Here is a 24,031-nt window from a genome sequence, read left to right as displayed (position 1 = left end):
TAAATTGTTCACGTTTACAATGTAATACTTCTCTTTGGTAAATAAAAACCCCTCCCTGAAGTGGACAACCAAAATTAGGTTTGGGACTTGAATCTGGTTTGGACAGGTTTTCTGAAGAGGCTGACTTTTCCCTCTTTCTGTTTCATGCCTCAGTCGCTCCCTTGTTCTCTTTCCAATTACTGATCTTACTTTTCTATACTTTAATCTTTCTACCTGACAGGACTTCATTCTGTCTCCTTTTAAAATATTTCCATATGCATCGTTCATTTTCTTACACCTCACAAATGTAAAACATGTTTTAACTTTATTATTGTTCTTTGTGGTTTCTTGCATGTGCATAAGTGTACATGTGTGTGAGTGCTTGGACATGGTGTGTGTGTGTGTGTGTGTGTGTTGTGTGTATGTATGTTATTGTGTGTATGCATGTGCACGTGTGTGCATATTTGTGAGTGTGTGTGTTGTGTGTATGTATGGTATTGTGTGTATGCATGTGCATGTGTGTGCATATTTGTGAGTGTGTGTGTGTGTGTGTGTGTGTGTGTGTGTGTGTGTGTGTGAACATGCTTTGCTTGTTAGAGGAAGGCTACATACTAGGGATCATACTCGGGTGAGTATTGCAAGATAAGCACTTACCAATATATCTCTGAGACATCCTATAGGTCTTTACACAACGCTTATGTATGAATGTTCCATTATGGTATTTCCACTGTGTACCCTCTCTCTTACTCTCACATTATTGAGACTTCCTCCTCCAACCTTGACCATAGATGTCATTTTTATCTTTCAGTTTAAATTGAGTTTCCTTCATTCTTAGTAACTCGTGATACACTGTCCTCCAGGAATAACATCCTGATACTCCAGAATGATCTCTTGTAAGACTTACCTAGAACCCATAAGGGAAAGATCCTTCCACAATTTCCGTTTATGTCTCCTTTAGTAAGTTCTCCACAATATGTGTGTTCCCCAAGAATGTATGCTTCCTCCTGTGGGCTCCCATCTGCATGCTCATCTGTTAATGCCAGACTTTGGCCAAACAAGGCAAGTTTCTAGTTTCTCCCTTCCATCATTCTATGATGTTTATTCTTGGTGTTGTTCATGTCCTGGGAACTAGAAATAGAGCAGTGAATATAAAATGCAGAACTAGGTTTATTCAAGGCTTTTTCAATATACTACTTCCTAAGATCCATATGAGACACTTGTTTGCTAAGATTTAGTGGGTATGAGACAGACATTGGGTTATTCAACTGGACTTGTATTTGACATGATTTCCACTTCGGTTCTCTTAGACCGAGTAAAACATGCTTGAAAAATTAATGACCATGAAAACAACCTTTTCAAAAGATGGCAGAAGTGAGATAGTTCAAAGTAGATAGAGGGTAAGTAGGAGACAGGAAGATATGACGCTTCATTGGAACTATGTTTTTTCAATAAATATGAATGATGAAAAAATATGGAGAAGCAAGAGAAAACGTGAGGTGTAAACAGCCCGCCACTTCCATCTTTCGTCACCTTAAAAGATTATTTTTTAGTCCAACTTTCAATAAAATAACATATTTTTTACACGGGATCTGAATATTATCCATTATGTTCACCGAACTGAAAGAAAATAGCATGGTTTTCAAACAACATAGACCAAGAAAAGTACTGAATAAATGTTAACTTAAGATTTTGTATATCAATTTATTGCTTAAAATAAATATACCTGGTAAACATTGCCCTTAACAAATGTAATTGTATCTTCCTGCAATACAAAATTCTCTTTTATTATTAATATTTTGAAAAGCACAACTCCCACAGTAAGTATAGAAAACAGCTCCTACAATTCATTTTGTAGCAAATACCTACCCAAGAGATTAAGTAACTCAGCAAGTAGCAATTGACTCATGTAAACATACTTCCGTGATTTAGCTATGTAATCTACCTCAGGTATTTGAACATTTATAAGCTATTCTGCCTGTTGTTGAAGCTTATTTCAGAATAATGAGATAGATTATTTAACTGAAGCATAAAAACATTCTTCAAAACAAGACACACACACATACACACACACAGAGAGATAGATAGATAGACAGAGAGAGAGAGAGAGAGAGAGAGAGGTGTGTGTGTGTGTGTGTGTGTGTTGGCCCAACCTTTTTTAGTAGAAATGCAAAGATATACTGTCTTATTTTGATGCTATATAGACAAGTAGATGACTTCTTAATTCTTTGTGATGATCCTGTAAAAGTTCCTAACATTATATTAGTTATAATAGGACTTCTATTAATGTCCTTTCTGATGTCAGAACTGCACTGAGAACTCAGCCACTCTTCAAGTATAATGAGTTAATCTCTTCAAGACAGCAGGCCAGCATCTACAACTTGGAGCACAGCCCAAACAGTTGTCAAACTATTGACCAAAGGTCATAAAAATGTAACTAACATTTGCTATAACTGCAAGGATATAAGAAAACATACTGACTGGGCTTATCTATACAAAACTTCACAAATACTTAGGCACAAAAGTTATGGTTTTTATCTCTCTTTGAACCTGTAAAGCTGCTGATAGATGATAGATGTTTAGCCAGGTAATTACTATTAAACGCTATGCATGTAAACATTCTCTTTTGTAAATTTCTTATTCAATTTATGATTTGAATTTATGTGTAAACATCTGATGAACTTTTTACCATGTGATCATGTATTCTGAAAGATGTATAAGTGCTGAAGACAAAGAAATGCTGGACTCAAGAAGAGCTTTTTGGACAGAACTGAACTCATGAAGAACTTAGAAGAAAAGGCATAGCATTGGGAATAAAGGTGTTAAGACTACATGTTTTATGATTGTTCCAGCAGAGCAGGAGGAAAGAGCAAGATTCAAAGATAAGAGCAAGAAGAACTTTTTGAAGGAGAACTTTTGTAGAAGCTTTCTGGAGAACTAAGATCTTACAAATAAAAGCTAACACCATTTTTCATGGTGTACCTTTTTCTTCTTGTGACTTCAACTAGAAGGCTGGAAGTTGACTGTAGAGTTCCTGCAGAGATAAGACAAAGGCTACTTTAATTCATCTCCTGCTGTTTGATGATGACCTGCTAAACAGTTTCTTGCCTCAGAGAAACTCAGAAGGCAGATCAGCTACTGAAGCAATGCGTCTTAGATTTAAGATAGGTAAAAATTTCATTATTAAACGGCACCCCAAAATATCTTGTAAGACAAAGTCTTAGCCCTGCCAGAACTCTTCTCCATGGCTGCCTCAAGAAAAACAACAAGAGAGAAGAACTGCTGGGGTTGTTCCCCAGCATGTCTCAATATTATTTAGGTGGCATTTTGAGCTTTGGTAACTTAGGAAGCTTTGAATATTTTTTTATTTGTTTGCTTTTCTTGTTGTGTCTGCTTTTTGAAAGCTGCTATATTAAAGTATGTTGGCTTAAAATAACTGAATTAGCTATATTGGTCTTCCTTCAGAGGAACCAGGTCCACTGCTGTCTCACCATCATTCCTTCCTCCAGTTCTAGAGTATTCTACAGCTATGGACCTCTTCTGAAGACCAACATGTACTTGATATCCATAAGCAAAGCATTCATATGCGTAAAATAAGTCAATGTTTTTAAAGGGAGATCAAAAAATGTTGTAGTCATACAATTCATTTGCAAATAGGAAGTACAAGAGATGCAATCACTTTCTATGTGAGTCTAATTTCTCATATTACTAAACTCAATCCTTCAGCCTCCAATATTTGGACACAATGTTTTTACAGTTCTGTCTCAGGTATCTGAGGTTCTGAAATACATTATTGTGCATTTTAAGATGATTCTCACTTATCTTATAACCTACAGTTAATACTTGCTTCTTTTCAGTTTTATCTGTTGGCAAGAACTTGGCCAGTTGTTATTTGTAGAAGTTGGACATTAGTGAAACTGAATTTTGCTATACTGGTTTTGGAATTGTATTTCTCTAAGGTTTCTTGGATTGCTTTGGAGTGTTGTTGAAATTACCATGAATTAGTAAGCCAGAGTAGTTCCATTCCCACCTTGTAAGCTGATAACTCTTGAGGACATTGTTATTACAATGAGATAACATATCTTTTGAAGATAATTCATATAATTATATCATTTTAGTTTCATTCATTATTAAACTATTTAGTTACACCATAACATAGCAGACTCTGTTCACTATTGCCTTAACTCTCTGCTGATGTAGTTTCCAGATAAACTTCAAGAATTCTGTTCATCCCATAGAATAGCATGACATCCACTATAGGGGTGAGAACTTCTATTTCAACTTTTCTGACACATTCTATTATTTTGTTACAAAGATACCACTGACTTGGTATCTGAGTCCTATCACATCTATTTCATTTGAAAATACTTTTGACTACTCATTTTAATATTCTATTCTATTTCTTAAAGAGCTTAGGAAAAATAATGTGTGTGATCCTGTATGAAATAGGTAGCTAACTTTTATTCCAAAGGATACATAGTATATACAAAGATATACAAGATAATTTTTTTCATTTTTCTCTTTCAAAGTTAACCACTCAGTCATAATAAAACTATTTAATTTCCATCCTGTAGCTGGTAACTTATTAGGTTCAAAAGATATGATTTACAAAGAAATTATGATAAATTATGATAAAGATTTAGTTACATAATGATTCAATTAAATACATTTCTACATTTATAATTTTGAAGTTATGTTCTATGTATCCAATTCTAATAATGCACCTTTGTCCATCATTTTAAATATTTACCTAAAATTGATATGTCACAATAAATATTAATGGCTCATGTAGTTAAAAGTGTTTTATCTTTAAGTGTAGCATTATAGATTATAGATATAGATATAGATATAGATAGAGATAGAGATAGATATAGATAGAGATAGAGATAGAGATAGAGATAGAGATAGAGATAGAGATAGAGATAGATATAGATATAGATATAGATATAGATATAGATATGAATGAGCAAGAGATAGTTTTCCTCAATTTTAAATATAATACTGATTTACAAAAAGTTATTGATATATTTTAAAGTTCTGAAAAAAATCACATATATAATATCTTATCAATATTTATCATTTAATATGTCTTCAAATTCTACTTGTCTATTTTTAGGTTTTATAAAGTAGGAAGCATAATTGATAAGACTTTTTTAAAGGAACAAGAAAATATATTATAAGCAAACAAAGATAGTAGAAATCTACTACCTTTCTACTTTCCCCTAGGATATTGCTGGTCATAAGATTGTATCAAATATTCAATAACAGCATGAAATAATCAACAGTCATGTGCTAGAGGAACCTCAAGTTCAGTAGGAAAGAAATATGTTCTAATGGATTAAAAATAGTTCTGAAATTTGTACATGATTTCTCTCTATTTAGTATATAATTAAGTAAATAATATTTGCTTGTCAGTGCAATAACTTAGATAACTATAAAAAACACTCCATAGTGTATAAGAAAATTTAGTTGGGATATAAAAGCTGTGTAAGGATAAAACTATGAAACAGTATCATATTTAAAAGAAACAATAGTAGGTGGTAGGTGGGCAGGCTTATAAGAAAGTATTTGACAAGCAAATTCAAGGTACTAGGCCATATCTCATAAAATGTGTACACACACACACACACACACACACACACACACACACACACACACACACACAAACACACACAGAGAGAGACAGAGAGACAGAGAGACAGAGAGACAGAGAGAAACAGAGAGAGAAGTTTCTTAAAATTTGTTCTCTCTCTCTCTTTCTCTCTCTCTCTCATTTTCTTTCAGGTTTGCAAGGCAAGGTTTCTGTATTATATAGCTCTAACACTGCCTTAGGAATCATAGATATTTACCTGCCTTTGTCTCCCGAATGCTGAGATTAAAGATGTGTACCACTACATCAAGCCCTTCATTTTTTTTTGTCTGGGTCCAATATCCTTGAAAATTTAATTTTAAGAAATAATGTTGCTTGTGGTTTCATGAATAACATACTAAATAAAATATGTCAGATATTTCAAGATTACTAAATGTATAAAATAATTCATACATAAAATTTCATAGAAACAGAGGACAAATAGGGGAATTTTAGCTTAATATTTCTAAATGAAAAATGTAACAAATATAATAAATCATATTTCTTAAGGTACTGGCAATTTACTTCAAATTCTTACATTGATCTTTATCCTTATATTCATAAACGGCATTCAAGAATTAGCACAATGCCATTGGTTGATGTTCATGAAGAATATTTTATATACATGTGGCTACTTCATGAGAGTCTAATGAATGTTCTTGCAAACGTATTTCTTTCTTACATATTTTAATTAAATGCTTTTGTTTACTAACAAATTATTTTTAAAAGGAGACTATCTAAAATATGAAAAAGTGCAATATGGTTTTAGTGATTATATTCAAATGATAAATCTTGCCCAAAAGAATAACAAAAAGATCTTTGTAACTTAATCTTACATTAAGTGTTTGCTCAAATCACAATTTAATATTTTCTTTATTAAATAATAATATTTACATATAAGGTGGAATTCGAAGGTAAATCCTGTTCAGTGGTCTTTGCTTTTTCTATTAATAAAGCCTAAAGTAGCTAATGATGAAATCTGGGCAATATAAATAATACTGACTCACACAAATGAGTCATGAGATCCTGTTGTCTCTATTCTAACCTCTTAGACTGCTTTACTCTAAAGTCTTTCAGTCGTTTGTATGATGTTGATCATGTAGAATGCAGATGCAGTAAGGAAAGTTATATTTACTATGTGCAGATGGACAAGAAAGACAAACAGAAGCTTACAGTGTAGACTGTTTTCTCTATGTCCAGGGAAACTTCCTTTGTGGAAAAAGTACTTCTTCATCCCCACTGACACAGGAGAGCTGAGGCATCCTAATAACAAGAATAAACATTTGAGAGAAAATACTTTTCTTCATTTACCTTTTCCATACTCTGCAAGGAGTGTCCGCTTTATTAGTAAGTTATTTTCTTATTTTACTTGAATTTTTAGAAGGTAAATTGCATTTATATTGAATTTCAACAACGTGTTAAAAACTCCTAAGTCAGCATCATATGAAAGAGGTAGTTTTTTCTTCATTCTTCAAGTTCAAGTTTGATTATTTACTCAAAATAGGAGTGTAAACAGGACTTTTCGACTACAAAGGTATTAGGCTATATTTGAATGTCTTAGAAATAGTCTTGTGTAGAAGACATCCATTAACTTAGTAGAAAATAAAATGATCTCTTTTGTTATGTTTACTGCTTTTACAAAATAACACAAATGCTATCACAAACATAATCCTTAGAGGAATAAAGACAACATGCTTTGAAGCAAAATTTAAATATTTAAGTTAGGAGGTATCTGATTATAGAAAACTAGGGTCTCTTCTCAAAAGGTAGCCTTTTACTGCCAGATCTATAAATCCAGGTGATATTTTACCTAAAATATCTTGCCACTATATTAAAAATGAGGATCATATTTTTTGATCACAGCTTAGTTGTAGAATACTAAAAACATTATCATTGAACATGACAAATATGAGGAATCAAAAGAAATAGTTTTCTAATAGTTTACAATTAATTTCAGGTCAAGTTAATATAAGACTTAAGGTTTCCTCAAGAGTAAAGTTGTGGAAGGACTTGAAGTTCTTGTCATATGAATTTATTACTTGATTGATTACAGTCACACCCATGTATTTTATATATAATTTATGACAAGAACTTCAAATATTTGAAGAATGAAATCAAAGAATATCTCAGAAAATGGAAAGATCTGTCATGGTCATGGATTGACAGGATCAATATAGTAAAAATGGCCACCTTGGCGAAAGCAATCTACAGACTCAATGTAATCTGCATCAAAATTCCAACTCACTTTTTCACAGTTACAAAGAGCAATTATGTGGAATAATAAAAAACCCATGATAGTGAAAACTATACTCAACAATCTTGTAACTTCTGGAGGAATCGTCATCCCTGGCCTCGTTTTATTACAGAGCAGTCACGATTAAAAACTGTATGGTATATGTGCAGAGACAAACAGGTAGGTTAGTGAAATAGAATTGAAGACCCAGGAATAAGTCCACACACCTATGGTCAGGCCATCTTCAATGAAGGAGCTAAAACCATCTAGTGGAAAAAGGACAGCATTGTCAACAAATGGTGCCAGTTCAACTGGAGGCCAGCATGTAGAAGAATGCAAATTTACCAATTCTTATCACCTGTAAAAAGCTTAAGTCCAAGTGGATCAAGGACCTCCACATCAAACCAGATACACTCAAACTAAAGAAGAAAAGTGGGAAAGAGCCTCGATCCCATGGGCAGTTGGGAAATTTTCCTTAGCAGAACACCAATAGCTTATGTTCTAAGACCAAGAATTGACAAATGGGACTTCATAAAATTGCAAAGCTTTTGTAAAGCAAAGAACACTGTCAATAGGACAAAACAGCAACCAACATATTGGGAGAAGGTCTTTACCAATCTTACATCCAATAGAAGGCTGATATCTAATATATACAAAGAACTCAAGAAAGTTGACTCCAGAGAATCAAATAAGTCTATTAAAACTGGGTACAAAACTCCACAAAGAATTCTCAGCTGAGGAATATTGAATGGTCAAGAAACACCTAAAGAAATGTTCAGTTATCAGGGAAATGTAAATCAAAACAACCCTGAGATTCTACCTCGCACTAGTCAGAATACCTAAGATCAAAAAATCAAGTAACAGCAGATGCTGGCAAGGATGTGAAGAAAGAAAAACACCCCTCCATTGTTGTTGGGATTGTAAGCTGTTACAACCTGAGAACTCAGCTATATCACTCCTGGGCATGTACCCAAAAGATGCTCCAACATATAACATGGACACATACTTCACTCTTCTCATATCAGCTTTAATTATATTAGCCAGAAGCTGGGAAAACAAAACAAAACAAAGAAAACAAACAAAAAAAAACAAACAAAAAATGATGTTCTTCAACAGAGGAATACATACAGAAAATGTACATTTACACAATGGATTACTACTCAGCTATTAAAAACAGCACCTTCATGAAATTCATAGGTAAATAGATGGAACTAGAAAATATCATCCCGAGTGAGTTAACACAGTCACAAAAGCACACACATAGTATGCACTCACTGATAATTGAGTAATAACATAATGAATGATGATAATAATGAATATTAGCCCAAAAGCTCAGAATACCCAAGATACAATTCACAGACCACGTGAAGCTTGAGAACAGAAAGACCAAAGTGTGGATATTTCACTTTTTAGAAGGGGGAAAAATACTCAAGGAAGAACATGCAGAAATGAAATGTGTAGCGGAAACTGAACGAAAGGCTGTTCAGAGATTTCCACACCTGGGGATCCATCCCATATTCAGATACCAAATCCAGACTATATTGAGGATGCCAAGAAGTGCTTGCTGACAGAAGCCTGATATACCTTTCTCCTGAGAGGCTCTGCGAGAGCCTGACAAAAACAGAGGTAGATGCTCACAGCAAATCATTGGACTGAGCACGGTGGTCCCCAGTGGAGTAGTTAGAGAAAGGACAGAAGGATCTGAAGATGTTTGCAACTCTATAGGAAGAACAAGAATATCAACAGAACAACCCCCCCCCCCAGAACTCCCGGGGACTAAGACACCAATCAAAGAGTACACATGAGGGAGTCCATGGTTAGCATTGTCTGGCATCAATAGGAAGGCTTGTTTCTCCAGCCAGGGAAATGTCAGGGTGTTAAGGTGGAAGTGGGTGGGTAGGAGGGGCATCATCTTTATAGAAGCAGGGGGAAGGGGGATGGGGCATGGGAGTTTGGGAACAAGGATAACATTTAAAATGTGAATACATAAAATATCCAATAAAATTGTTTCAGAAGTATATGAATATATATACACTTCCAGAATTATATAATATATAATTGTGTATATTATATATATATGATTTTGGAAGGATTTATATTATTTACTTTTATATTATCAAAGTATGAATATGTGCCTAAAGTGACTACTTAGTAATAATAGTATGAACAACACAGAAATGCATGATAAGAAGGTAAACTTAGGTCCTAAACTGCATTAAGATCTGCTGGTGAAAGAAAGGGAAATGATGGAGTACTTGCCCCTTTGACACTGGAGAATTATAATGGGTAAATATTTCTACCTTCAAACTCTATCATAAACGTATCATACTAGAGGACAAGGAATCACTGAATTTATTTATAAATAACCTTAATAAATATTATTACAATGCATATTTGTTCGCTGTAATTCCTTGTAGTTAGACAAAAAAAACCTATTCTCTGAATATGTAAATAGTACAATTTGCCTTTTCAGAATATGTAAATAGTACAATTATCACCCCGGCCAGATACCTTTATTCTTTCTTTGAGAATGTCTATAAGAAAAGCAAAATTGGAGTAAAACTTTGGAAATCTTTATAGTTAACCATTTAAAAGAAGTAGAGCCTTGTAAATTAACAAGACACTAAAGTCGGTCCGTGTAAGAAATGTCAGCATGATATGCAGCTAGGCTGCCTGCATACTGTGAATCTCTCTATCAGATAGCATAAGTCTCTTTGAATGTGACCTGTTATCTAGGTGTGAGGATCACAGGAGAAATAATTGCTGAAGGATTCATCCAGCTGAGTCTCTATTTTATCTTAGTATTTATGAAAAAGTAGATAAAGGATGGTACTCAATCGACCAAGATCAGAGTTTATGGCTCCTTCTGGATGTTAGTCTTGAACTGGTGCAATCAGGGTTGCCTTAGCGCAAGCTGATAAAACATAAGAATCAACAATTTAATCTTTCTTACAACAATAATTATTATAAAAATAATAGTATTTACATTCAGTAAAAAAAGGAAAGAGAGCAGTTAGCTACTTTTTGTAACACTTCTTTAATTTTACTTTAAATAATTATGGTATGCAATCTTACGTCATCTGTAGTAAATGGGATAAAAACATATTCAATTTATTGGGAGACAAATTAGTGTAAACAGAAGATAATGGAAAAAGGATGAGCAGAGAATTTGTGAAAATACCTTTAATTATACTATATGATACAGTATCAATGTGATTAAAAATAAGTTTGCTAAGAAAGCTGAGTAATCTTTGCCTTTGATGTGTTGTATTAGAAACAATGTTAAAAACTCAAAATGCTCAAAATGCTTGCATATATTTAGTTAAATTAAAAATAAAATATCAAAAACCACTATCCTTTGTCAGTCTTACCTAGTTGCCTACTGCAAAGTGTAAGAATATGTGTTCCCATATTTTATTTAATAGTATATTAAATTACTAATAGTATATATTCACGGACCAATACTAAAATACTGATATATTATACAAATGAGGATACATAAAGATATCCAGAAGTGATTCTTAAACATAAAATGATAATTTTTATTACTTTTATTTTTTTTATAATTTTATTTTTTTAGTTTTTTTATTTATTTAATACTTAATAATAATTCTTTGGTTTCCAGGCAAACATCCCCCTCCCCGCTCCCCTTCCTTATGGGTGTTCCCCTCCTAACCCTCCCCCCATTGTCGCCCTCCCCCCAACAGTCTAGTTCACTGGGGGTTCAGTCTTAGCAGGACCCAGGGCTTCCCCTTCCACTGTTGCTCTTACTAGGATATTCATTGCTACCTATGAGGTCAGAGTCCAGGGTCAGTCCATGTATAGTCTTTAGTTAGTGGCTTAGTCCCTGGAAGCTCTGGTTGCTTGGCATTGTTGTACATATGCGGTCTCGAGCCCCTTCAAGCTCTTCCAGTTCTTTCTCTGATTCCTTCAACGGGGGTCGTATTCTCAGTTCAGTGGTTTGCTGCTGGCATTCGCCTCTGTATTTGGAGTATTCTGGCTGTGTCTCTCAGGAACGATCTACATCAGGCTCCTGTCGGTCTGCACTTCTTTGCTTCATCCATCTTGTCTAATTGGGTGGCTGTATATGTATGGGCCACATGTGGGGCAGGCTCTGAATGGGTGTTCCTTCAGTCTCTGTTTTAATCTTTGCCTCTCTCTTCCCTGCCAAGGGTATTCTTGTTCCCCTTTTAGAGAAGGAGTGAAGCATTCACATTTTGATCATCCGTCTTGAGTTTCATTTGTTCTAGGCATCTAGGGTAATTCAAGCATTTGGGCTAATAGCCACTTATCAGTGAGTGCATACCATGTATGTCTTTCTGTGATTGGGTTAGCTCACTCAGGATGATATTTTCCAGTTCCAACCATTTGCCTACGAATTTCATAAAGTCGTTGTTTTTGATAGCTGAGTAATATTCCATTGTGTAGATGTACCACATTTTCTGTATCCATTCCTCTTTAGAAGGGCATCTGGGTTCTTTCCAGCTTCTGGCTATTATAAATAAGGCTGCGATGAACATAGTGGAGCACGTGTCTTTTTTATATGTTGGGGCATCTTTTGGGTATATGCCCAAGAGAGGTATAGCTGGATCCTCAGGCAGTTCAATGTCCAATTTTCTGAGGAACCTCCAGACTGATTTCCAGAATGGTTGTACCAGTCTGCAAACCCACCAACAATGGAGGAGTGTTCCTCTTTCTCCGCATCCTCGCCAGCATCTGCTGTCACCTGAGTTTTTGATCTTAGCCATTCTCGCTGGTGTGAGGTGAAATCTCAGGGTTGTTTTGATTTGCATTTCCCTTATGACTAAAGATGTTGAATATTTCTTTAGGTGTTTCTCAGCCATTCGGCATTCCCCAGCTGTGAATTGTTTGTTTACCTCTGAACCCCATTCTTTAATAGGGTTATTTGTCTCCCTGCGGTCTAACTTCTTGAGTTCTTTGTATATTTTGGACATAAGGCCTCTATCTGTTGTAGGATTGGTAAAGATCTTTTCCCAATCTGTTGGTTGCCGATTTGTCCTAACCACAGTGTCCTTTGCCTTACAGAAGCTTTGCAGTTTTATGAGATCCCATTTGTCGATTCTTGATCTTAGAGCATAAGCCATTGGTGTTTTCTTCAGGAAATTTTTTCCAAGGCCCATGTGTTCCAGATGCTTCCCTAGTTTTTCTTCTATTAGTTTGAGTGTGTCTGGTTTGATGTGGAGGTCCTTGATCCACTTGGACTTAAGCTTTGTACAGGGTGATAAGCATGGATCAATCTGCATTCTTCTACATGTTGACCTCCAGTTGAAACAGCACCATTTGCTGAAAATGCTATCTTTTTTCCATTGGATGGTTTTGGCTCCTTTGTCAAAAATCAATTGACCATAGGTGTGTGGGTTCTTCAATTTCTGGGTCTTCAATTCAATTCCATTGGTCTATCTGTCTGTCTCTGTACCAATACCATGCAGTTTTTATCACTATTGCTCTGTAATACTGCTTGAGTTCAGGGATAGTGATTCCCCCTGAAGTCCTCTTATTGTTGAGGATAGTTTTAGCTATCCTGGGTTTTTTGTTATTCCAGATGAATTTGCAAATTGTTCTGTCTAACTCTTTGAAGAATTGGATTGGTATTTTGATGGGGATTGCATTGAATCTGTAGATTGCTTTTGGTAAAATGGCCATTTTTACTATATTAATCCTGCCACTCCATGAGCATGGGAGATCTTTCCATCTTCTGAGGTCTTCTTCAATTTCTTTCCTCAGTGTCTTGAAGTTCTTATTGTACAGATTTTTTACTTGCTTGGTTAAAGTCACACCGAGGTACTTTATATTATTTGGGTCTATTATGAAGGGTGTCGTTTCCCTAATTTCTTTCTCGGCTTGTTTCTCTTTTGTGTAGAGGAAGGCTACTGATTTATTTGAGTTAATTTTATACCCAGCCACTTTGCTGAAGTTGTTTATCAGCTTTAGTAGTTCTCTGGTGGAACTTTTGGGATCACTTAAATAAACTATCATATCATCTGCAAATAGTGATATTTTGACTTCTTCTTTTCCGATCTGTATCCCTTTGACCTCCTTTTGTTGTCTGATTGCTCTGGCTAGAACTTCAAGAACTATATTGAAAAAGTAGGGAGAGAGTGGGCAGCCTTGTCTAGTCCCTGATTTTAGTGGGATTGATTCAAGTTTCTCTCCATTTAGTTTAATGTTAGCAACTGGTTTGCTGTATATGGCTTTTACTATGCTTAGGTATGGGCCTTGAATTCCTATTCTTTCCAGGACTTTTATCATGAAGGGGTGTTGAATTTTGTCAAATGCTTTCTCAGCATCTAATGAAATGATCATGTGGTTCTGTTCTTTCAGTTTGTTTATATAATGTATCACGTTGATGTTTTTCTGTATATTAAACATTCCCTGCATGTCTGGGATGAAGCCTACTTGATCATGGTGGATGATTGTTTTGATGTGCTCTTGGATTCCGTTTGCCAGAATTTTATTGAGTATTTTTGAGTCGATATTCATAAGGGAAATTGGTCTGAAGTTCTCTTTCTTTGTTGTGTCTTTGTGTGGTTTAGGTATAAGAGTAATTGTGGCTTCATAGAAGGAATTCGGGAGTGATCCATCTGTTTCAATTTTGTGGAATAGTTTGGATAATATTGGTATGAGGTCTTCTATGAAGGTTTGATAGAATTCTGTACTAAACCCATCTGGACATGGGCTCTTTTTGGTTGGGAGACCTTTAATGACTGCTTCTATTTCCTTAGGAGTTATGGGGTTGTTTAACTGGTTTATCTGTTCCTGATTTAACTTCGGTACCTGATATTTGTCTAGGAAATTGTCCATTTCCTGTAGATTTTCAAGTTTTGTTGAATATAGGCTTTTATAGTAAGATCTGATGATTTTTTGAATTTCCTCTGAATCTGTAGTTATGTCTCCCTTTTCATTTCTGATATTGTTAATTTGGACACACTCTCTGTGTCCTCTCGTTAGTCTGGCTAAGGGTTTATCTATCTTGTAGATTTTCTCAAAGAACCAACTTTTGGTTCTGTTGATTCTTTCTATAGTCCTTTTTTTTTTTTTCTACTTGGTTGATTTCAGCTCTAAGTTTGATTATTTCCTGCCTTCTACTCTTCCTGGGTGTATTTGCTTCTTTTTGCTCTAGAGCTTTTAGGTGTGCTGTCAAGCTGCTGACATATGCTCTTTCCTGTTTCTTTCTGCAGGCACACAGCGCTATGAGTTCTCCTCTTAGCACAGCTTTCATTGTGTCCCATAAGTTTGGGTATGTTGTACCTTCATTTTCATTAAATTCTAAAAAGTTTTTAATTTCTTTCTTTATTTCTTCCTTGACTAGGTTATCATTGAGTAGAGCATTGTTCAATTTCCACGTATATGTGGGCATTCTTCCTTTATTTTTATTGAAGACCAGTTTTAGGACGTGGTGGTCCAATAGCACGCATGGGATTATTTCTATCTTTCTGTACCTGTTGAGGCCCGCTTTTGACCAATTATATGGTCAATTTTGGAGAAAGTACCATGAGGAGCTGAGAAGAAGGTATATCCTTTTGCTTTAGGATAGAATGTTCTATAAATATCCGTTAAGTCCATTTGGCTCATGATTTCTCTTAGTCTGTCGAAATCACTGTTTAATTTCTGTTTCCCTGATCTGTCCATTGATGAGAGTGGGGTGTTGAAATCTCCCACTATTATTGTGTGAGGTGCAATGTGTGTTTTGAGCTTTAGTAAGGTTTCTTTTACGTATGTAGGTGCCCTTGTATTTGGGGCATAGATACTTAGGATTGAGAGTTCATCTTGGTGGATTTTTCCTTTGATGAATATGAAGTGTCCTTCCTTATCTTTTTTGATGACTTTTAATTGAAAATTGATTTTATTTGATATTAGAATGGCTACTCCAGCTTGCTTCTTCTGACCATTTGCTTGGAAAGTTGTTTTCCAGCCTTTCACTCTGAGGTAGTGTCTGTCTTTGTCTCTGAGGTATGTTTCCTGTAGGCAGCAGAATGCAGGGTCCTCGTTGCATATCCAGTTTGTTAATCTATGTCTTTTTATTGGGGAGTTGAGGCCATTGATGTTGAGAGATATTAAGGAATAGTGATTATTGCTTCCTGTTATATTCATATTTGGATGTGAGGTTATGTTTGTGTGCTTTTCTTCTGTTTTGTTGCCAAGACGATTAGTTTCTTGCTTCTTCTAGGGTATAGCTTGTCTCCTTATGTTGGGCTTTCCCCTTTATTATCCTTTGTACTGCTTGATTCGTAGAAATATATTGTGTAAATTTTGTTTTGTCATGGAATATCTTGGTTTCTCCATCTATGTTAATTGAGTTTACAGGATACAGTAACCTGGGCTGGCATTTGTGTTCTCTTAGGGTCTGTATGACATCTGTCCAGGATCTTCTGGCCTTCATAGTTTCTGGCGAAAAGTCTGGTGTGATTCTTATAGGTCTGCCTTTATATGTTACTTGACCTTTTTCCCTTACTGCTTTTAATATTCTTTCTTTATTTTGTGCATTTGGTGTTTTGACTATTATGTGACGGGAGGTGTTTCTTTTCTGGTCCAATCTATTTGGAGTTCTGTAGGCTTCTTGTATGCCTATGGGTATCTCTTTTTTTAGGTCAGGGAAGTTTTCTTCTATGATTTTGTTGAAGATATTTACTGGTCCTTTGAGCTGGGAGTCTTCACTCTCTTCTATACCTATTATCCTTAGGTTTGATCTTCTCATTGAGTCCTGGATTTCCTGTATGTTTTGGACCAGTAGCTTCTTCTGCTTTACATTATCTTTGACAGTTGAGTCAATGATTTCTAGGGAATCTTCTACTCCCGAGATTCTCTCTTCCATCTCTTGTATTCTGTTGGTGAAGCTTCTATCTACAGCTCCTTGTCTCTTCTTTTGATTTTCTATATCCAGGGTTGTTTCCATGTGTTCTTTCTTGATTGCTTCTATTTCCATTTTTAATTCCTTCAACTGTTTGTGTTTTCCTGGAATTCTTTCAGGGATTTTTGTGTCTCCTCTCTATGGGTTTCTACTTGTTTATTTATGTTTTCCTGGAATTCTTTCAGGCATTTTTGCGATTCCTCTCTGTAGGCTTCTACTTGTTCTCTAAGGGAGTTCTTCACGTCTTTTTTGAAGTCCTCCAGCATCATGATCAAATATGATTTTGAAACTAGATCTTGCTTTTCTGGTGTGTTTGGATATTCCATGTTTATTTTGGTGGGAGAATTGGGCTCCGATGATGCCATGTAGTCTTGGTTTCTGTTCCTTGGGTTCCTACGCTTGCCTCTCTCCATCAGATTATCTCTAGTGTTACTTTGTTCTGCTATTTCTGACAGTGGCTAGACTGTCCTATAAGCCTATGTGTCAGGAGTGCTGTAGACCTGTTTTCCTGTTTTCTTTTAGCCAGTTATGGGGACAGAGTGTTCTGCTTTCGGGCATGTAGTTTTTCCTCTCTACAGGTCTTCAGCTCTTCCTGTGGGCCTGTGTCTTGAGTTCACCATGAGGTCACTTGCAGGGGAAAAGTTGGTCCTACCTGAGGTTCCGAGGCTCAAGTGTGCTCGTGGGGTACTGCCTAAGTTCTCTCAGCGGCAGCAACTGAGAAGTTCTGCGCTGCTCTTTCCGGGAGCCTCTGTGCACCATGGTTCCAGATGGCGTTTGGTTTTTTCCTCTGGCATCTGGATGTGCACAGAGTGCAGTCTCCTCCGGTCTCCCAGGCGTGCCTGCCCCTCTGTAGGTTTAGCTCTCCCTCCCACGGTACCTGAGGTTCCGAGACTCAAGTGTGCTTGTGGGGTACTGCCTAAGTCCTCTCTGCGCCGGCAGCAACCGAGAAGATCTGTGCCGCTCTTTCTGGGAGCCTCCGTGCACCAGGGTTCCAGATGGTGTTTGGTGTTTTCCTCTGCCATCTGGACGTGCACAGAGTGCAGTCTCTTCTGGTTTCCCAGGCATGTCTGCCTCTCTATTACTTTTATTTTTACATTCCAGTTGTTACCCCCTCCCACAGCTCCACCTTTTATTCTTCCTCTGCCTTGTCTCCAAGAGGATGCTATGTTTCCCCACACACCAGGCCTCCCCACTCCCAGGGGAGCTGAATTCTCTTGAGGATTAGGAGCATCTTTTCTCACTGAGGCCAGACCAGGTTGTCCTCTGCTGTTCTGTGTTAGGAGCCTCTACCACCTAGTGTATGCTGCCTGGTTAGTGTCTCCGCGTCTGAGAGATCTCAGAAGTTTGAGTTGTTTTAAAATTCATTGTTGACTATTAGAATTATCTATAATTGTGTACAAATGAAGTGAAAGGCCATGCTTTACACTAGCATACACCAGTAGGCAGCATGTTTTCGATTATTTAAACTATAAATATTATCCCTAATAATCCCTCTACTCTGCTTCAATATAAATTTGCTGTTATTTAGCAAGCAAGTAATTGGAAATGTTATACAAACAATTTTCATGTGTAGTATCAAATTTACCAGCTGATTTCACAGTGAAGAGCTGGATTCGACAGCATCAGAATCAATAACATGAAACGATTCATAATCAGATTAATTCTCCTAAAGTAGAAAACAACATTTTCTTGCATTTTAGAAGCAATCTTAAGTAGTGTGTGAATTTTACAGAAAAAATAATTTTAATAGTGTTATGAGTAACTGACAGACTTCAAAAGGAAACACACTAGAGTATTAACTATCAACTGTACTTTAATCAATGCAGCATGCAATCTTGGCAGGAGAGGTAAAATATTCTCATACTTGGAATTGACAACATAAGCATTAATAATTTATTTGAGGCCATTTATCATTTTTAGAAAATCTTGAACATGAAGAACAATGGAAACTCTGAAGTAAAGGAAACTAAAATGTTACTATTCTAATTGATATCTCAACTAGGATTGAGATACAAAAATAATATAATAATATATAATAACTTATTATTGTAACATAGAGATAAATGATTATTTACTACATGATTGATAGTTAAATGTGTCATATCATTCTCAAATTACACCAAATAAGGCATGATATAACTACCAATTTTCATTCTTACTTTTTAAAGTAATTGTGGTTCCTTAACCCAGTAGAAATTTCTGTCATAGATAAATTAATAAAACAAAATCCCACTATTTTATTTTACTTTTATCACTACAAAGATAATACTATGAAATTAGAAATGTCTCAAAACACTTATGCTCTTACCTAAGATAAACTATTAAACACACACACACACACACACACACACACACACACACACACACATTCACATACTAGCATATTTCCATATATACACACACTGTGCCCTGTGTTTCTCATTATTTTTTTTTCATAATTCTCACTTCCTAGATTTTGTTTCTAAACAATTCAATTGCATAAGAAAGATGAGGGTGAATAAAGAGTTAAGGGATAAACACAGGTTTTAAAGGTTTAAGGTATAGTAATAGCTAAAATTACTAATTCTAATTTTTATTAACTCATATTACTTTTCTATCTTTAACAAGTAACAAACTTCCTCTGTATTTAGTTTGGTTTTGCTGTTCACTCACAATTCTCCTTATAGTGCACTTTAACCGAAGTCTGTAGTGTGTTTTATGTGTACTGAATGTTGAAGAGAAGAGCGGTTTCCTTTCTCTTATCAATGTCACTGCTAGGTTCTAAGCTTACACTGTTATTTTTATTGTTATGTAAGTGTATTTTTACATGAGCAATGATAATGTACTTTGTTTTAAACTAAAGAAAAATATGCAATAATTATCATCATTCTGTTCAAGTAATAACAGAATATTATGAAATCAAAAAATCATCTTTTTGCATCTATATAAATCTAATACTGGTCATTATAATAATTCAAATATTATCACTAGGTATATAAAAAGAATTGAGTACTGAGTATTTCTTTTGGAATTCAAAATCTCTACAAAAGTCCTCCCAAGATTTTCTTAGATTTGACAGCATATATATTATCAGAATTTCAAAATGAGCAAATTGCAAATACCAAGTGCGTAACTATATGTAAGAACATAGATAAACTAAAAATCTAAGCGCATGTTTGTCTTCTGTCCAGTAAGCTTACTACACAACATTTGATATTTCTCATGCCCTCTTTTGTCTTTCGTTTCCACACTAACCATCATGAGTTTTTTAAAATGGTAGTGCCCCAGGACATGTATGAGAAATGACCAATGGGAGGAGCCCTTCATCCTGCTAAGTCTCAACCCAGCACTGTAAGGGAATGTCAAAGCAGGGAAGTGGGAAGGTTAGGTGGATGGGTGGGGAACAACTTTATAGAAGTAGGGGTAGGGGGATGGGATAGGGAATTTATGGATGGAAAACCAGGAAAGGGGATAACATTTGAAACGTAAATAAAAAAAAAATCCAATATAGGGTTGGGGTTTTGGCTCAGTGGTAGAGCACTTGCCTAGCAAGCGCAAGGCCCTGGGTTCAGTCGCCAGCTCTGAAAAAAAAAAAAAAAAAAAAAAAAAAGGAAAAAATCGAATAAAAAAAGAGAAATGACTAATTTAACTTTTAGTTTTTCTTACAGCTTTTGTAACATTTTGCACAATATACTAATGGCATGTCTCTTTTATCTTTGTTAAAATATTACATTCCACTAATTTATATTTAAAGTTGGTTATCTGCCTTGGGAGGTTGGATTTGTTTAAACAGAATAACTTCAGAAAGTGTACAGTAGTTTATGTTTCAAAAATGAAGTGAATTAGTACCAGAGAACAGCTGACATTCAAGGGAAAGCTAAGGAGACACAGAATAAGTTTTACCATATTTTTCTCTACTGATTTGTCTTAAGTGTGGTTCCACATCAGGTCGTCTGCACTCACCATTGCTAACAATCAGGCACTCACATTAAAACAAAATAAAACCATTATTTTTTGGTATTAACGCTTTCAGATTTCATAACATATGCAGGTATTTCAGTTAGCTTGCATTATTTCTTCTCTCTCAGTTTCTGTCTGGCTCTGTCTCTATCTCCTCATCGCTGTTTCTGTCTGTCTATTGTAGCGAACTATGTCTCATTTCTAGTGCACTTAGGTGCATCCTCCTGGAGGAGGTGACAATTAGGAAGAAGAATACCTCTGAAAAGAACTGAGCCAGCCTCTCCCAAAGGCGGCAAGGGCCAGGAACTCCACAGTTATTGGTGGGAGCTCAGGGACCCTTCCCCACTTTCTCTTGAGCTTTGTGTAGGTGTAGGTCTTACACGGGAAATAAAATCTTTCCTAATCTGAGAACAGTAACTATCAAGAGAAGAAATTTTCTTCCCAGTCATTCTATGCTGCTGGTTAACCATTATCTCCTGTGAAAACAAGCTTCTCTTGTGAAGACAAAAATAACACTAATCTGTATGTTAAGCGTAAGTGTTTAGAAGGCCTTCCCCTTTTAAAATGTGAGAGTCAATCGTGAAATGAGGAGTAGGGCAATAAACTGAGAGCAGAGGGAGTGGGAAATAAAATAAAAATACTTGTCCATCAAAGAATACTATTTTTGTCTTCCATATTAAATTACTTAATAGTATATTATAAGGCTTATAAACCTAAATGCATAACAAGACAAATTGATAGCCTTGAAAAAGTGCAAGTTACAGAAACTCCATTGGGGAAAAAAGGGGAATTCATGATGGTCTATGAAATCTCAAGTGTGGGTTGTAGTGCAGTCTAATGCTATGTCAAGAAAATGTAGCCTCAGAAAGGGTGCCAGAAATTCAAGTTTCATGACACACTTTGATTTTTATCCACACCGATACTGACAGAGGCAAACGAATTTTCATCTAAAGACTCTACCTTTTCTGTATTTTTCTAAATTGGATATTTTTTATTTATGTCTCAAATATTATCCACTTTCACCCACCCAACCACCCACTCTTTACTGCCTACCTGCCCTGACATTCCCTTTCACTGGGGGTTCCACTGTTGCGGGACCAAGGGCTTCTCACTGGTGCCCAAAAAGGCCATTCTCTGCTACCTATGCAGTTGGAGCCATGGATCTGTCCATGTGTACTCTTTGGGTGGTGACTTAGTCCCTGGGAGCTCGGGTTGGTTGGTATTGTTGTTCTAATGGTATTGCAAGCTCCTTTATGTCCCTTAATCCTTTCTTTCACTCATCCAGTGAGGATGCCGTTTTCAGTTCAGTGGTTGGCTGGGAGCATTCACCTCTGTATTTTTTATGTTCTGGAAGAGCATCTCAGAAAACAGCTGTATCAGGCTGTTTTGAAAGCTTTCAACAAAGTATTATCCTGTTTAATTGCAAAGTATTAAAATGTACTATTCCAATACAGTTCCCTCAAGCTGATATGAAGATCAGGAAAAACAAACAAAAATAAAAACTCAATTAAAAAAGATTAAGAAACCATCTAGACCCAATAAACGTGTCTTAGAGTTTTATTGCTCTAATGTACATTATGACCAAGACAACTCGAATAAAGTCAAACAGTTACTTGGGGCGGGCTGGCTTATAGTTTCAGGCTTTCCATCTATTATCACCATGGTAGGAAGCATGGCATCATGCAGGCAGACTTTGAGCTGGAGGAGTCAAGTGTTCTACAACTTGATTTAAAAGGAACCAGGAAGAGATTCTCTTTCCACACTGGGCAGAACTTGAGTATAAAAATCTCAAAGGAGGGGGCAGACACTCCTTAGAAGCCAGAGGAGACTATTCCCTGACCACATTTCTGACTCTAGAGGAAAATGCCTAGCGCCATCTGGGCACACTGTGCACAGGGACCCAAGAGGCAGACCCTTCCGCGTTGCTGTCCTCACAGAGAGCTGAAACCCAGCCCTGAGAAAAGACTTTAGGCACGAGACCAGAGGTAAGACCAACATTTCTGCTTCAAGTGACCTGAATATTGGACTCAGGACAAATAAGGCAAAATTCCACTGGGACCAGACACTTCCGGTTTCTAGCTGGAGCCCAAACCTTGCTAATCCCAGCCCACAGCTCCCTGCTCCCGAACGCCATGGGCGAGAGACCTCAACGCCCAGACTGGTGTGCACTCCTGAGATTGCAGGGCAGAAGAGGCCGCCAGTACTGCCCACCCTTGCCTACATCCCTGGTCCAAGAGAAAACTGTATAGGTCCTCTGGGAACAGGAAGATAGGGGCACTCAAGCTGTAGGATCACTGAGGTCCAGACTGCACCAGGATCTGAAGGTACACAGTCAAACAGCTCCCTGCACCCAAATCCCAAGGGAGGTAGAGCTAGACCTTCAGAGGGGCCGATACACCTGGAAAGACTACTCTCTTCCTAGAACTAGATTTTAAATTACATTTGATCATGATGATGGAGGACTTCAAAAAAGACATAAAGAACTCCCTTAGAGAAATACTGGAAAAGACAAATAAACAAGTAGAAGCCTATAGAAAGGAAACGTAAAAATTCCTAAAAGAATTACAATAAAACACAATCAAACAGGTGACGGAATTAAAAATGGAAATAGAAGCAATAAAGAAAAAACAAAGGGAGACAACCCTGGATATAGAAAATCAAAGGAAGAGAAAAGGAGACATATATACAAGCATCACCAACAGAATACAAGAGATAGAAGAGAGAATCTCAGGAACAGAAGATTCCATAGAAATCATCAACACAACTGTCAAAGATAATGTAAAACTGAAGAAGCTACTGGCCCAAAACATACAGAAAATCTATGACACAATGAGAAGATCAAACCTAAGGATAATAGGTATAGAAGAGAGTGAAGACTCTCAGCTCAAAAGACCAGTAAATATCTTCAACAAATTTGTAGAAGAAAACTTCCCCAACCTAAAGAATGAGATGTCCATAAACATACAAGAAGCCTACAGAACTACAAATAAATTGGAAAAGAAAAGAAACTCTTCCCATCACATAAGAGTCAAAACACCAAATGCACAAAACAAAGAAAAAATATTAAAAGCAGTAAGGGAAAAAGTTCAAGTAACGTAAGAAGGCAATCCTATCAGAATTACACCAGACTTCACAACAGAGAATATGAAAGCCAGAAGAACCTGGACAGATGTCATACAGACCCTACGAGAACACAAATGCCAGCCCAGGTTACTGTATCCAGCAAAACTCTCAATTAACATAGATGGAGAAACCAAGATATTCCATGACAAAACCAAATTTAGACAATATCTTTCTACAAATCCAACCCTACAAAGGATAATAACTGGTAAAGCCCAACACAAGGAGGCAAGGTACACCCTAGAAAAAGCAAGAAATTAACCAT

General features: G+C 36.2%; 1 long non-coding RNA gene across 4 annotated transcripts in view; it reads right to left on the bottom strand.

Annotated features, from left to right (window-relative positions):
• Nucleotides 1-915: 915 nt before the first annotated feature.
• Nucleotides 916-24,031, bottom strand: part of LOC102547864 (uncharacterized) — a 37,638-nt gene continuing 14,522 nt past the window's right edge. For 2 of the 4 annotated variants that reach the window (XR_010057983.1, XR_010057982.1), the window contains exons 2-5: nt 6,779-6,868; nt 5,826-5,909; nt 2,959-3,010; nt 916-1,107 (exon numbers count right to left, since the gene is read on the bottom strand). This is a non-coding gene — a long non-coding RNA (uncharacterized LOC102547864). The remainder of the gene's footprint in view (nt 1,108-2,958; nt 3,011-5,825; nt 5,910-6,778; nt 6,869-24,031) is intronic. The other 2 variants (XR_001841398.3, XR_360129.5) reach the window with 1 other exon arrangement.

The sequence above is a fragment of the Rattus norvegicus genome, chromosome 15, assembly GCF_036323735.1.
Source record: "Rattus norvegicus strain BN/NHsdMcwi chromosome 15, GRCr8, whole genome shotgun sequence".
Taxonomy (NCBI): Eukaryota; Metazoa; Chordata; class Mammalia; order Rodentia; family Muridae; genus Rattus; species Rattus norvegicus.
The sequence above is the reverse complement of the archived record's forward strand: the minus strand, read 5'-3'. Positions and strand labels throughout refer to the sequence as shown.